The sequence below is a fragment of the Salvelinus sp. IW2-2015 genome, linkage group LG15 (assembly GCF_002910315.2).
Source record: "Salvelinus sp. IW2-2015 linkage group LG15, ASM291031v2, whole genome shotgun sequence".
Lineage (NCBI taxonomy): Eukaryota > Metazoa > Chordata > Actinopteri > Salmoniformes > Salmonidae > Salvelinus > Salvelinus sp. IW2-2015.
In genome coordinates, this window is record NC_036855.1 from 14284499 (window position 1) to 14297733 (window position 13235).

Here is a 13235-nt window from a genome sequence, read left to right on the forward strand (position 1 = left end):
AGAGAGTAAAGCACACATATTTCTCACACAGGAAAGCAACAGAAGCCACACACACTGGCCCACAAAACGAAAAACCCCTAGTGGGTAAACTCAGGGGATAGACTGAGATAAGGTAAGGGAGAGCAATACTAAACCCCTTTCCTATAAAACAGATTGATTGATTGATAAAGGATTTAAATCTGGGGACAGTCCTGAATTGGTCGAATATGTATGTATTGAAGAATTAAATCTAAATATTCTTCCATTAATTAATCTGTGCATGCCTGCTGTGTTGGATGTATTAAAGGACAATTCCGACACTTTTCAACATCATAATCACAGCACCATACCAGTTCTACATATGTGAAAACGGCACGTTTCTATGATCTGTGGTTAAAAAGATAAGAAGAAAGGTCCTAAAAAACAGTCATTTTCTAAACCTGTAACAAGTTTCTAGCCAGAGGGAGGGTATTTTCTTCCTCCCCATGTCACCGCAAATCTCATAGTGTTTGAAAATCACTATTTTTTAAATGTTTTAAACTTTTGATAATGTCGTCGGGTAGAACTTTTTAACTTTATATATTTTTCGACAGAAAGTAGAAATGTGGCCTTTTCACATATGCAGACAGTGGTATTGTGCTGGAGATAATAAAATGAGGTTGGAAAGTGGTGGTTGCCCTTTCAATTACAGAGACGGGATTATATGAAAACCTATTATGTATTTATTTCCCTAAGGAATTTGACACCCACTACCGTAAATGTTACTAAGTACTTAGTAACATGTTTTCACATAGTGGGGATACCGTATGCGTCTCATGGTCTATCTCTCCGCCTTTAGTGGACATCACCTCACAGGCTGAGCTTGCTCCAAATAAAGTAGCTATGCCCAAAAAAAGAAGGGGAAGGAATGGGCTACACCAAAGAGATCAGAGCGTTAGCAAAACAAACTAAAGAAACAAGGGAACACTGCAGAGCACAGAGATTGGCTGGAGGTCAAGCCAATGGGAAGACAGGTCGAGCAGAGGGAGTGGCTACCTTGTAGGCGACTCTTGGCGGACATTTCTTTCCCAAACCTAAGGGTGGGGACATGTGGAGGAGCATCTGATACATATCAAGGTACTTGATACGGCCACTTCACAGAGTAGGAAACAAAGAGCCAAATAAAGAAGGATGGAAAGTTAGAGGAGGAAAGGAACAAAAATTGGTTTTTTAAAGAAATCAAAACGAATAGGAAAAAACAAAAACAGAAATCTGTGTTATTTAGATTTCCAGTAGCGACATGGAGATGGATGCCATCTTTGGCCACGGTGGGCCAGGGATGCATCGGTGCGGTGGTGAACTCAGCTCAGGAGGAAGTGAGCTGCTCAGATCCCTGAGGGGAGACATGGGATGGAAGAGTGAGTCTGGAAGAGTGAGAAGAAGAACACACAGGATGCTGATGGGGAGAGAATGACAGCATTGTACGTCGTGTGGATGACGGCTTCTGCATGCTGAGAGACATCCAGGGGGGGGGGTTCACCAGGAGCACGGAAACAAAGGTTTCAATGCCAGACTTGTTTTAATCTTAATTAATGAAAGCCCTCCTTTCTCTTTACAACGTTTACGTCTAGGATCCCAAAAACACATTACAGTACGTCAAGACGTTGATCCGATTCAGATGTGTTCATGAGCTGAATCAATTTGGGACTAAACATCCAAACGTAATGTTTAATCTAACTGTACATAGATAGGAGACGGAACAGGTACAAACCAGAATGTGTTCACTGCATACCTAGACACATCAAATAGAAAGTAAGCATTACATAGGGATTCCAATGTCAGGTAGAGTTGGGGTTTAACATGGCTTTGAAAGCTTTGTTTCCAGTCTGGCATCATTAAACAAAGCCAGTCAGTCTGGAAGGGCGGGTGCTAGTGTGTAGGCGAGTCATTGGTGCACAGCCATTCACTTAAGTCTCTTGGCATAGGAAGACAAAGCACCCTAGTGGAGGAAATGTTCTGGGGTTGCTAACCTTGTACGCTACCCTATTAGGGCAGTTCTTCCCTAAGCCAAGAGGGGGTGAGATAATTCGTAACAAGTTGTACATATCGTTATAGCGAATCCGTCCGCTGCAAAAAGAACAAGCAGATATAAAACAACAACTTCAGGACAGCTTCAAGAGAACAGTGATCATCAGAGGGCTGACAGGGTACTAGGAGGTATGCTACCATACCTTACCCTCTACATGACACTACATGGAGGATTGTCAGCAAGTCACAAAGTATCAGGCAGGGATTAGGAAGTCCCCTCCATACTAGCAGCTGTAATACTAGATATCTCTCTGACTGGGCACAGAGGCACAGTAGGAGCACCAGCCAGCCAGATGGCTGAAGGGAGGGAGGGAGAAGGACACATACCAGGCAGCAGGGTCGTACTCAGCCCAAACACGGATGAACTCATCCAGATGATGAGGCCCCAGTATAGATGAGTCTCGAGTCAGGTACTCAAAGTTATCCATGATGACAGCCACAAACAGATTGAGCATCTGGAAGATACGTTTCACAAGGATTTATGGGAATAGACACAGTATGCTGGCACAACACTAACTACTAGTCCTACCTTTCAAATCAAATCCAACTTTATTTGTCACATGCACCGAATATAAGTGTAGACCTTACCATGAAATGCTTACTTACAAGCCCTTAACTTCTCTAGGGTCGGGGGCAGCATTCGGAATTTTGGATGAAAAGCATGCCCACATTAAACTGCCAGCTACTCATCCCCAGAAGATAAGATATGCATATTATTAGTAGATTTGGATAGAAAACACTCTGAAGTTTCTAAAACTGTTTGAATCATGTCTGTGAGTATAACAGAACTTATTTAGCAGGCGAAACCCCGAGGACAAACCATTCAGATTTCATTTTTTTGAGGTCACTCTCTTTTCAATGTGATTTCATTGGGAAACTAGATTTCTAAGGGACCAGCTTGCAGTTCCTACCGCTTCCACTGGATGTCAACAGTCTTGAGAATTTGGTTGAGGTTATTCCTTTGTGTAATGAAGAAGTACGGCCATCTTGAACGAGAGTCATTCGACGTGTCCTGTTTGTTAGAGGCGCGAGACCAGAAAGCTAGCTACAGTTGGTTTTAATCCTGTATTGAACACAGATCATCCAGTCCTCAATTTTATCGATTATTAACGTTAAAAAATTCCTAAAGTTCTATTACAAAAGTAGTTTGAAATTCTTTGGCAAAGTTTACAGGTAACCTTTGAGATATTTTGGTGTCACGTTTGAGCAAGTTGGAACCGGTGTTTTTCTGGATCAAACGCGCCAAATAAATGGACATTTTGGATATATATCGACGGAATTAATCAAACAAAAGGACCATTTGTGATGTTTATGGGACATATTGGAGTGCCACCAACAGAAGCTCGTCAAAGGTAAGGCATGAATTATATTTTTATTTCTGCGTTTTGTGTCGCGCCTGCAGGGTTGAAATATGCTTATCTCTCTTTGTTTACAATAGTGCTATCATCAGATAATAGCATCGTTTGCTTTCGCCGTAAAGCCTATTTGAATTCTGACATGTTGGCTGGATTCACAACCAGTGTAGCTTTAACTTGGTATCTTTCATGTGTGATTTAATGAAAGTTTGATTTGAATAGTAATTTTTATAGTAATTAATTTGAATTTGGCGCTCTGCATTTTCTCAGGATTTTTGCCAAGTGAGACAGTAGCGTCCCGCCTAAACTCAGATTTTTGGATATAAATATTAACTTTACCGAACAAAACATACATGTATTGTGTAACATGAAGTCCTATGAGTGTCATCTGATGAAGATCATCAAAGGTTAGTGATTAATTTTATCTCTATTTCTGCTCCTCTCTTTGGCTGGAAAAATGGCTGTCTTTTTCTGTGACTTGGCTCATACCTAACATAATCGTTTGGTGTGCTTTCGTCGTAAAACCTTGTTGAAATTGGACACTTTGGCTGGATTTACAACAAGTGTATCTTTAAAATGGTATAAAATACTTGTATGTTTGAGGAATTTAAATTATGGGATTTCTGTTGTTTTGACTTTGGCGCCCTGCAGTTTCACTGGCTGTTGACGAGGTGGGACGCTACCGCCCCACATACCCTAGAGAAGTTAACCAACAGTGCAGTTCAAGAAGAGTTAAGAAAATATTTACCAAATAAAATAAAGTAAAAAATTACAAAAAGTAACAATAAAATAACAATAACGAGGCTATATACAGGGGGTCTGTGTGCGAGGGTACAGGTTAGTTGAGGTAATTTGTACATGTAGATAGGGATGAAGTGACTATGCATAGATAATAAACAGTGAGTAGCAGCAGTGTACAAAACAAATGGAGAGGGGGGTAGTGTGAATAGTCCGGGTGGCCATTTGATTAATTGTTCAGCAGTTTTATGGCTTGGGGGTAGAAGCTGTTAAAGAGCCTTTTGGTCCTAGACTTGGCGCTCCGGTACCGCTTGCCGTGCAGTAGAAGAGAAAATAGTCTATGACTTGTGTGACTGGAGTCTCTGACAATTTTATGGGCTGTCCTCTGACACCGCCTATTATATAGGTCCTGGATGGCAGGAAGTTTGGCCCCAGTGATGTACTGGACCGTACGCATTACCCTATGTAGCGCCTTATGGTCTGATGCCGAGCAGTTGCCATTCCAGGCGGTGATGCAACCGGTCAGGATGCTCTTGATGGTGCAACTGTAAAACTTTTTGAGGATCTGGGGTCCCATGCCAAATCTTTTCAGTCTCCTTTTCAGTCTCGCCCTCTTCACGACTGTCTCGGTGTGTTTGGACCATGATAGTTAGATGGTGATGTGGACACCAAGGAACGTGAAACTCTTGACCCGCTCAACTACAGCCCTGTCAATGTTAATGTGGGCCTGTTCGGCCACGATCAGCTCCTTAGTCTTGCTCACATTGAGGGAGAGGTTGTTGTCCTGGCACCACACTGCCAGTTCTCTGACCTCCTCCCTATAGGCTGTCTCATCGTTGTCGGTGATCAGGCCTACCACTGTCGTGTCGTCAGTAAACTTAATGATGGTGTTGGAGTCATGTTTGGCCACGCAGTCATGGGTGAACAGGGAGTACAGGAGGGGACTAAGTACACACCCCTAAGGGGCCCCAGTGTTGAGGATCAGCGTGGCAGAAGTGTTGTGCCTACCCTTACCAGGAACTTCCCTTACCAGGAAGTCCAGGATCCAGTTGCAGAGGGAGGTGTTCAGTCCCAGGATCCTTAGCTTAGTGATGAGCTTCGTGGGCACTATGGTGTTGAACGCTGAGCTGTAGTCAATGAACAGCATTCTCACATAGGTGTTCCTTTTGTCCAGGTGGGAAAGGGCAGTGTGGAGTGCTATTGAGATTGTCATCTGTGGATCTGTTGGGGCGGTATGCAAATTGGAGTGGGTCTAGTGCAGGCCTGTGCAATTCCAGTCCTTAGGGGCCTGATTGGCGTCACACTTTTCACCCATCCCTTGCAAACACACCTGATTTAAACTAACTGCATTTTTAACTAAAGATCATGATTAGTTGATTAATGAAGTCAGGTGTGTTAGCTGGGGTAAAAGTGTGACACCAATCAGGCCCCCAGGACTGGAGTTGCCCAGGCCTGGTCTAGGGTTTCCAGGAGGATGCTGTTGATGTGAGCCACGACCAGCCTTTCAAAGCACTTCATGGTTACCGATGTGAGTGCTATGGGGCGGTAATCATTTAGGCAGGTTGCCTTTGCTTCCTTGGGCACAAGGACTATGGTGGTCTGCTTGAAGCATGTAGGTATTACAGACTTGGTCAGGGAGAGGTTAAAAATGTCAGTGAAGACACTTGCCAGTTGGTCCGCGCATGCTTTGAGTACACGTCCCGGTTTTCCGTCTGGCCCTGCAGCTTTGTGAATGTTGACCTGTTTAAAGGTCCTGCTCCCATTGGCTACCGAGAGCATTATCACAGTCATCCAGAACAGCTGGTGCTCTCGTGCATGCTTCAGTGTTGCTTGCCTCGAAGCGAGCATAAAAAGTCATTTATCTTGTCTGGTAGGCTCGCGTCAACGGGCAGCTCACGTCTGGGTTTCCCTTTGTAGTCCGTAATATTTTTCAAGCCCTGCCACCTCCGAAGAGCGTCAGAGCCGGTGTAGTAGGATTCAATCTTAATCCTGCATTGATTGATGGTTCGTCTGAGGGCGTAGTGGGATTTCTTATAAGTGTCCGAATTAGTGTCCTGCTCCTTGAAAGCACCAGCTCTAACCAGCTCATTGCGGATGTTGCCTGTAATCCATGGCTTCTGGTTGGAATATGTACGTACAGTCACTGTTGGGACGACGTCGTCGATGCACTTATTGATGAAGCCGATGACTGAGGTGGTATACTCCTCAATGCCATTGGATGAATCCCGGAACATATTCCAGTCTGTGCTAGCAAAACAGTCTTATAGCGTAGCATCCGCGTCATCTGACCACTTCTGTATTGAGCGAGTCACTGGTGCTTCCTGCTTTAGTTTTTGCTTGTAACCAGGAATCAGAAGGATAGAATTATGGTCAGATTTGCCAAATGTAGGGTGGGGGAGAGCTTTGTATGCATCTCTGTGTGTGGAGTAAAGGTGGTCTATAGTTTTTTTTTCTCCTCTGATTGCACATGTGACATGCTGGTAAAAATGTGGTAAAACTGATTTAAGTTTGCCTGCATTAAAGTCCCCGGCCACTAGGAGCATCGCTTCTGGATGAGCATTTTCTTGTTTGTGCTTATGGCCTTATAGAGTTGGTTGAGTGCGGTCTTAGTGCCAGCATCGGTCTGTGGTGGTAAATAGACGGCTACGAATAATATAGATGAGAACTCTCTTAGTAGATAGTGTGGTCTACAGCTTATCATAAGGTACTCTACCTCAGGCGAGCAATACCTCAAGACTTCTTTAATATTAGACATCGCGCACCAGCTGTTATTGACACACCCCCACCCCTCGTCTTACAAGACGTAGCTTCTCTGTTCTACCGGTGCATGGAAAATCCCGCCAGCTCTATATTATCCGTGTCGTCGTTCAGCCACGACTCGGTGAAACATAACATATTACAGTTTTTAATGTCCCGTTGGATAATCTTAATCGTAGGTCATCAATATTATTTTACAATGATTGCACGTTAGCCAGTAGAACGGATGGCAGTGGGAGTTTACTCGCTCGCCTACGGATTCTCAGAAGGCAGCCCGACCTGCGCCCCCTTTTCCTCCGTCTTTTCTTCACGCAAATGACAGGGATTTGGGCCTGTTCCCGGGAAAGCAGTATATCCTTCTCGCCGGACTCGTTAAAGGAAAAAGCTTCTTCCAGTTCGAGGTGAATAATCGCTGATCTGATGTCCAGAAGTTATTTTTGGTCACAAGAGACGGTAGCAGCAACATTATGTACAAAATAAGTTAAAAAAGGAGCATGTAAAACGTCAGCCATCCTCTTCAGCGCCATCTTATTCAGATCATTGTCTAATGTGAACATCCCTTATTACTGCACATCAGCAGAACATCAATACAGTTACAGTGTATGTTGGATGACATCAGTACTAACCAGGAAAGAGCAGAGGAAGATGAAGGACACAAAGTAGAARTAGGCRAAGTCACTGCCACACTCCTTCCCCAGGTTGCCTGACCTCTCATCACAGGCTCTGTGACTCAAACACGACAGCATGATCTCATGCCACGCCTCCCCTGTGGCACTCCTGGAGAACAAGGGTGGACAGACGGACAGAAATACCTTTGAGATTACAATGAACACCTCTCACCAAGTTATTGTGGAAGATGGTCACAGTGTACAACTCGGGCGACGTAAGATGTTGCTAGCTACATACAACCCCTGGCTTACAGAGTTACAGGAGAGGTAGGGGAAGGGAGAGGGCAATAATGTTGGTGCTCCGTAAAGCAGAGGAAGGAGTGACTAAGGAAAAGGTGTATTTACCTGAACAGCAGCATGAGGGCCTGAAGAAAAGTGCGGAAGTTGTTGTGGTGAGTGATGGCTGTGTCCTCGTTGAGCTCAATGTTTCCGAACACCTGGAAAAGTAAGGGATCGATTATACCCACAGATCATGCTCAGTTTTCTGCTATCACTGCATAATATCTTCTTATTCAATAAAAAAACAAAATTTCACACCATTTTAGTCCGTAGGCGTGTATAACCAATTATTTTGAGGGAACATTTTCAAGGAAGTCCAGGAGGAAATGTTCATATTTGGAAAGAATGGATGCCGCACTCACCTGCATACAATGATGGCATAGATGGAACAGCATCGCTATCAGAAGGCAAACTAGGGAGGGCTACAAGGCACAAACACTGTTCAGCAAAGTGCTCTAAATAACAGTAATGTATTACAGTGTACTGTGTGTGTGTGTGTGTGTGTGTGTGTGTGGTGTGTGTGTGTGTGTGGGGTGTGTGTGTGTGTGTGTGTGTGTGTGTGTGTGTGTGTGTGTGTGTGTGTGTGTGTGGTGGGTGGTGGGTGGGTGGGTGGTGTGTGGTGCGTGCGTGTTACCTTGAAGACTGGACGAAGGTCCCACAGCAGGATACGGATGGTGTATCCGCTGCCTCAGCAGCTTGATGAGACGAGCTGCTCTGAACAGCTCAGAAAACTCAGATTCAACAGCCGGTCCCTGCAGGACCAGAGACAAGAACACAGTCAAATTAACCCTATTACAGGAGACAATCAAAATATGACTACATATGACAATGATGCAACAAGACGCATATTGTATTTGGCTGTCCTGGTTCAGCTTGCTAAAGGAGCAAACAATACATACATACACCAATTCAAACAGTGCTGTAGCTTCTTAAAGAAGGAATGAGAAAGAGGCAATGAACAGGAAGGGTAGTCACTCACCGTTGTCTATAAGAGACAGTTGTTTAACCGTAGCAGATGGTGGGCACATCAGTGAATACATTAAACAAGAGGACAATGCAGAGAGAGGGACAGGGAAAGGGAGAGGGACAGGGACGGGAACAAGAAAAGTAGAAAAATAGAACAGTAATGACATACAGAAACCGGTAAAAGCTAGAACACACACTTAAAATCAGTCAATGCATTGACAATGATACAGACATCTGACAGATACTGTTGGATACTGGACAGATACTGTATCAATATGAGTATAGAACATTAATAAAAACTACTACAGGACGTGAGAGACTGTTGAGTGATTCACATAGAAGTGCTCATATGACAATAATGACACAAACACACAACACACAGCCCACAAAACACACACACACACACACACACACACACACACACACACACACACACACACACACACACACACACAACACACACACACACACCAACCAACACCAACACACCCAACAACACACACACACACGGTTGGACTCTGAATTGCCTCACGTTATCAGATCCCATATCAGACATCAGTGATGAATCAATAGTGTTAACAATCAGCTCTGTTCACAAACTTTCTCTCTCCCCCTCTTTGTCTCTGCTATCAGTCCTGGACTGGAGCCAAGACATCTTTGCTGAGATGGCTATTTAGCCTGTGTACAGGGCAGGTCCACATTGTAGAAACAAACCGTCTATACAGGCTTAGGTCTCTGCATGTCAATCATACTATTCTGCCTCATTAACAAGTAGTGTAATGTATATAGGGGAGAGTGGATGAAACACGGTTTGTGCTGCACTGGACTCTTAACTTACATTGATTTCTGTGACCACAATGTCAGTTATACTTCCCAGCACTGTCACAAAGTCAAACACGTTCCAGGCATCCTTCAGGTAATTCTGGAACAAGAGGGATTGGATATCACTCACAGACTCAAGGCAGGCAGTGCATGAATTCAATAAGTATCAAATCATTGATCACTTTTTCCATATTGATAGCATGCAGATAAACAGGAAGGATGATCAACCCACCAGCGGGCCGAAGGCAATGATCTTCAGAATGCATTCCAGAGAGAAGAGGGCAGTGAAGACGATGTTGAAGTGCTTCAACATGGCCTCGTAGAAGTCTGGAGCTCCATGGAACTGGTGCAGAAAGAGAAACCAGTGAAGAACAAACACCATTGTAAAGGCCTCTCGAGTGACGCAACGGTCTAAGGCACTGCATCGCAGTGTTGCGGCGTCACTACAGCCTGGGTTCGATCCCAGGCTGTGTCACAACTGACCGTGACCGGGAGTCCCATAGGGCGGCGCACAATTGGCCCAGTGTCGTCCGGGTTAGGGGAGGGTTTTGCCAGGGGGGGCTTTACTTGGCTCATCGCGCTCTAGTGGCTCCTTATGGCGGGCCGGGCACCTGCAGGCTGACAACGGTCGTCAGGTGAACAGTGTTTCCTCCGACACATTGGTGCAGATGGCTTCTGGGTTAAGCGAGCGGATGTTAAGAAGCGCGGCTTGGCGAGTCATGTTTCGGAGGACACTGCAACATCAACATTCGGAGGACACTGCAACTCCCCAACTCGCCCGTTGGGGAGTTGTAGTGAGGAGACAAGATCGTAATCACGAAATTGGGGAGAAAAAGGGGTTAAAAAAATTTGAATAATAAAAAAACACCATTGTAAATACAACTCATATTTATGTTGATTTATTTTCCATTTTTTACTTTAACTATTTGCACATCGTTATAACACCGTACATAGCCATAAAATGACATTTGAAATGTCTCTATTCCTTTGAAACGTTTGTGAGTGTAATGTTTATTGTTCATTTTTTATTGTTTATTTCTCTTTGGTTTATTATCTATTTCACTTGCTTTGGCAATGTAAACATATGTTTCCCATTCCAATAAAACCCTTTGAATTGAATTGAATGATCCTACTATATTTTCTGGTGAATGAGCCAGACTGTACTAACCTTCATCATGAGCACAACGGTGTTCAGGGCAATCATGATCATAATGGAGTACTCAAACGGAGGTGACACCACAAACTTCCACATCCGGTACTGGAAGGACTGCACGTTCTCTGGCATGTAACGCGTCATTTGCTTGGCGTTGATGGCAAAGTCAATGCAGGCTCTCTGAAAAGAATGAGATGGAAATGAACACTTACATCCAATGTTCTCTTTCATAATCGCCACCCATTTCCTCATTATCATCAACATGGTCATCAGCACAATCATTAGTCGTCAATCCGTTACTCTTTCAAGCATTGCCTTCATTAGGACCATTGCGTCTGTATCATCAACTAAGGGGAAAAGCTTTTCAGAGGTAAATACTGTGCAGAAAACCACCAATATCTAACTAGACAGCAAGCAGAGTCTATCAGAGCCAAGTGCAGTGGAGATGTGTGAATCCAGAGGATGAATACATGGCTGGCTCCTCCTGTGTTCTGGTTCCAGTTAGCTGAGTCAAGTTAGTTCAGCATACTGACAGACACAGACAGAGGGGACATACACTGAGTACACCAAACACCTGGAACACCTTCCTAATATTGAGTCCCCCCACTCCCCTTTTGCCCTCAGAACAGCCTCAATTTCTTGGGGCATGGACTGTGTAATGAAAGCGTTCCACGGGGACGCTGGCCCATGTTGACTCTGATGCTTCCCACAGTTGTGTCAAGTTGGCTGGATGTCCTTTAGGTGGTGGACCATTCTTGATACACACGGGAAACGGTTGAGCATTAAAAACCCAGCAATGTTGCAGTTCTTGACACAAACTGGTGAGCCTGGCACCTACTACCATGCCCCATTCAAAGGCACTTCAATCTTTTGTCTTGCCCATTCACCCTCCGAATGGCACACATACACAATCCATGTCTAAACTGTTTCAAGGCTTAAAAATCCTTCTTTAACCTGTCTCCTCCCCTTCATCTACACTGATTGAAGTGGATTTAACAACTGACATCAATAAGGGATCATAACTTTCACCTGGATTCACCTTGTCAGTCTGTGTCATGGAAAGAGCAGGTGTTCTTAATGTTTTGTATATTCAGTGTATATCTATCTGTGCACAGTTGAGTCGTGTTAGGATAGCATACAAACAGACACAGGGAAACATATGTTGTTTTAGTTTAGAATAGGAATTGACGGAGATATATCTACTATGATTGCCTAATGGGGTCCCGGTAGACATGAGGTAGGGGGGACGGGGACGGCTCGCTGGCTTTGTGTCCGCCTGTGGAACCACAGATGGGGCTCCAGAATCAATCGTGGACCTGTGGACCTGTCACACTGGCCCTCAGCTGGGAGACTGTACTGCAGGCTCCACTGCAGCCTCACTGCCTCAACACGCACAACTGAACCCAGCATCAACAACAGCAGCAGTGAGAGAGACTGTTCCTGCACTGAGTACTCAGCATAATGTAAGGGTTTGGCAGTATGATTGGCAACATCTACAGAGCATAGTGAGCATAGTGAGCTGATGACCAACAAATCACAAATGGAGAGAGGGACCATTGAATAAATATTCATTGTTATTCCTTTCCTTTACTTTCTGTTCTGTAAACTCTTAGAAAAAAGGGTTCCAAAAGGCTGTAGGTAGAACCCTTTTTGGTTCCATGTAGAACCCTGTGTGGAAAGGATTCTACAAAAGGGTTCTACCTTGCACAAAAAAGGGGTTCTTCAAAGGGTTCTCCTATGGGGACAGCAGAAGAACCCTTTTTGGTTCTAGATAGCACCTTTTTTTAAAGAGTGTACTGTACCTCATTTTTCTCTAGGCTGCACTCTGACATGGCCTTGTCTCCCTGCTCCTGGAAGGTAATGATGATCAAGGCCACAAAGATGTTGACGAAGAAGAAGGGGAAGACCACGAAGTAGACCACGTAGAAGATGGAGATCTCTATACGGTAGCCTGGACTGGGACCCTGGTCCTCAAAGGTAGCATCCACAGAGTGCTTCAGAACACTGGAGAGGAACACAGGAACCATGCTGTCAGTATATGGAACCACTCACCACAACAGCCAAATGTAGTTAAACTACTACAACAAGTTTCCTACAGCAACTACAATATGACTAAGACCTAACTGGAAACGAGAACACCATTTCAAGTTCTACGTCTAAAATTAGGGACATAGTCAATTAAAAGCTTTTGTTAAAATGTAATAGGCATGTGATTAATGTTTAATGTTGATGATAGAAAGGTCCATTTTCATCAGCCGTGTTAAAATATTCCTTACAGTAATAGCCCAACTGAGAGAGAGCCTGGCCACTTAGCCCTCCAGGTTATGAGTACTGAGTCTGATTTAATGGACTTCTACCCTGACCTAAATGACTCACCAGTCCATCATTTTTACATATCATGCATCACTGGATTATTTAATAACATAGCTAATTCAATGATTTCATTGAGGA

General features: G+C 44.2%; 1 pseudogene; it reads right to left on the minus strand.

The window, feature by feature from the left end:
• LOC111973906 (voltage-dependent N-type calcium channel subunit alpha-1B-like) overlaps positions 1 to 13235 on the minus strand; it is a 139981-nt pseudogene that overhangs the window by 19372 nt on the left and 107374 nt on the right.